Source organism: Limanda limanda, chromosome 13, assembly GCF_963576545.1.
Source record: "Limanda limanda chromosome 13, fLimLim1.1, whole genome shotgun sequence".
NCBI classification, from domain to species: domain Eukaryota; kingdom Metazoa; phylum Chordata; class Actinopteri; order Pleuronectiformes; family Pleuronectidae; genus Limanda; species Limanda limanda.
In genome coordinates, this window is record NC_083648.1 from 26,686,572 (window position 1) to 26,689,940 (window position 3,369).

A 3,369-nucleotide genomic window follows, 5' to 3' on the forward strand; every position below is an offset into this window, starting at 1 on the left:
CCTGGCGGAAAATCAGCAAGTAACAATAAGGAACAGCAAGTTTGAAATTGTGTAGCTTTGAACATGGCCTAATAGTAAATAGTGTTTGTTTGTCACCTACTTGTTTTGGCTTTGCTCTGTGCCTCTGCCAGTCATTTCATGTCTCCGACTTTCCTCTCCTTTTTCCATCCTCTCCTGTCAGGTGCTTGAACTGTCTGCTTGATTTACATCAAACGACACCAGAGGCAATGGACAGGGTAATTCTCCCCTTTTCATTTATTTGAGCCTTATCTTAAGAGAAGAGATAACAAGGTGCACATGCTTATACTTCAGTCTCTTCTCTTCCGCTTCAGCCTTGATCAATCCGGTCAGAACTCCGGTCTAAGGTCAAGAGTGATTAGCAGTGTGTGTCCTTTGTCCTGATGCCTTTATTATCCCTTTAAAAACTAAAAAAAAACATATTTATTAAAGTTAAAGTCTGCATCATTTTCACTTACTGTTCTGATAATGCAAAGTAACAAAGGTAAATCTGGAGGATCATGAGCTGAATAACAGGTCAATAAAGAGGAAACAATCAATATTTCTCAAGAGTCTACTGTATCTAATGACTTTCCTCTAAATTAGATATTTTTAGGAGGTCCAAAATGTTTGTGACAACTACAACAACTGTACACATTGACATGGAAATTAAAATGAGGGTTTCTTTCCGGGATATCAGCTGATGTTCAAGAATACAGTTTTGGTCTATCCAATGCAAAAGGCTCTCTTGAAATCATTCCGTTTTAAAGAATTGGTGTCATCACAGATTTTTCTTCAAGTAATTATCCAGTTATTCTGTAAAATTTCAAATCCTACTCACACATAACACCTGTTAAGACTTGGCCTGACATCACTTTTGCAATTTTCTAATAAAAAGCCCTTGGTGCATATAATATGTGTCTTGACCACAGGCCACCCTGGAACCGTGAAACAAGAGTTCTAATTAAATATGGAAGCAGTGAAGTGTAAGCACTTTACTGCTGAGTTTGCATACAAGGGCTAAGTGAAGATAGGGAGAAAGACCGAGAGAGATCTTATCTTCAACCCACACACTTATGAATTGGATAGATAACTTTTTATCACCTATATGGACTAAGCAATTCTCTACCCCCCATTTATTCTTATCAAATTACTGCATCGCATAAAAACAACAATTATAATACTATTATCTGAATTATTGTTACAATGATCTGCTTCTACATTATTACAATTATTATTGTTTTGTATGTAGTATGTTATAATGATGATGATGATTATTATGATGATTATTATGATTATTATAAAAATAAACATTATATCTCTGAGAATCAATTATAATATTGTCATTATAATAACTAGTCTAAAAGTGTTTAAATAGAACTGTTACACAACTGATCCTGTTCTCTTTCTCTATCAATCAGTTGAAGTGCTTTGAGACGTTTGTGATCTGGTGCCATACAAATAAAAAGGGACATCATTATTTCCTGCAGCCTTTAGTTGACAAGTTTATGTATGTTTTCGAGACGCTGCAGACATTGCCATTTCACATGAGATGATTTCCTATGATGTAAACACACATGGTAATTCCATGTCCACTGTTTACACTGTGTCCACACAGCTGAGGTAGGCAACATCTGGATTAGGATCATAGCACTTATGCACTAATCATTGATCTAGTCACTTTGATTTGAATAATTATAGGCAATAACATCTTATCTCATTCTGCCATTTGCCTCAATAACTGCTAGTTCACACAGACAAACACTCTCTCTCTTTTTCTTTCCTTCTTTCTCTCCCTCTTTTATTTTCCTTTATTTGTTAATCGTTAATATCAATGCTGAGTTTTGTAAAGTCAGTATCTGTTGGTACGCACTGTCAGGGGCTGGTATTCTAACCTTTCTAACCTAACTTCTTAAGTTCAGCAAAGTTGGCAAGACATTCACAGATTGGGACTTCCTGGATCAATAAGTCATAAGCGAAACGTTGTTAAAGCACAAACGCTGCATAATTCCCACCATAGTAATGTGGATAATGGGCAACAGGCCAGTTGTCATCAATATGAGTCAATATGAAAAGAGATATTACAAAAATATTCAATAACCTCACCGTAATACTGTATATTCTCACCAAAATCGTGTCACAGATCCAGGGAGTCCTGCTGACTATGCTACAGTACTAAGTTTAGGAAAAAGTGATTTGGGGAAATATTTCTTACTAAAACTATTCAATATCTTCCCTGAAATACTGTTTATTCTCACCAAAAGCACGTCACATGTCCAGGGAGTCCTGCTGGCTATGCTACAGTAATAGGTTCGGGAAGAAAATATTTAGCATAGTTTTGGGCAATATTTTCTATTAAACATATTCAATAACTTCAGTCTATTACTGTATGTTGTCACCAAAATCACGACACATGTCCTGCTGGCTTAGCTACAGTACAAAGTTTGGAGAATAATTTCCTGATGGCTATACTACAGTACTAAGTTTGGAAAAATTGTGTTTTGTATTATTTTATTACAGTGAGGTTATTGAATAGTTTTCATAAGAAATATTCTCCAAAATTATACAAAGTCACATTTTCCCAACTTAGTACTATAGCATAGCCAGCAGGAGACCCTGGATCTGTGACATGATTTTGGGGACAATATTCAGTATTAGACCGATGTTATTGAATAATATTCATTATAAATATTTCCTAAAATTATGCTCAATCACTTTTTCCCAAACATAGTACTGCAGCATAGCCAGCAGGACTCCTTGGACCTAAGATGTGATTTTGGTGAAAATGTACAGTATTACAGTGACGCTATATAATAATCTTCATAAAAAATATTGCCAAAAATTCTGATAAATTACGTTTTTTTTTATTTGTAGTGTAGCATAGTCAGCAGTCGCTGGACCTGTAACATGATTTTGCTGAGAATATACAGTATTACAGTGAGGTTACTGAATATTTTTGTAATATCTCTTTTCGGTGTTGCACTTTGTAGACGGTCCCTGCGCACTCGTTTCTCAGCAGGCTGTACATAGACACCCATGTTATGTGTCCATCACGGAGGACGACTCATATTGATGAAAACTGGCCTGTTGCCCGTTGTCCATATTACTATGGTGGGAATTATGCAGCGTTTGTGCTTTAACTACGTTTCGCTTAAGACTTACTGATCCGGGAAGTCCGAATCTGTGAATGTCTTGCCAACTTTACTGAACTTAACTCTAACCAATCATCACTTTTCATGCCGTAATATAACCAATCAGAGGTAGAAAAGGGGCGGGTGTTCACCCGCCTTGGGTAGGGAAAGAAATCGACAGTGTCGGGTGGCCTCACGTTGTTATGGCAACGTAGTGGGTAAGATATTCAACAGTACAACA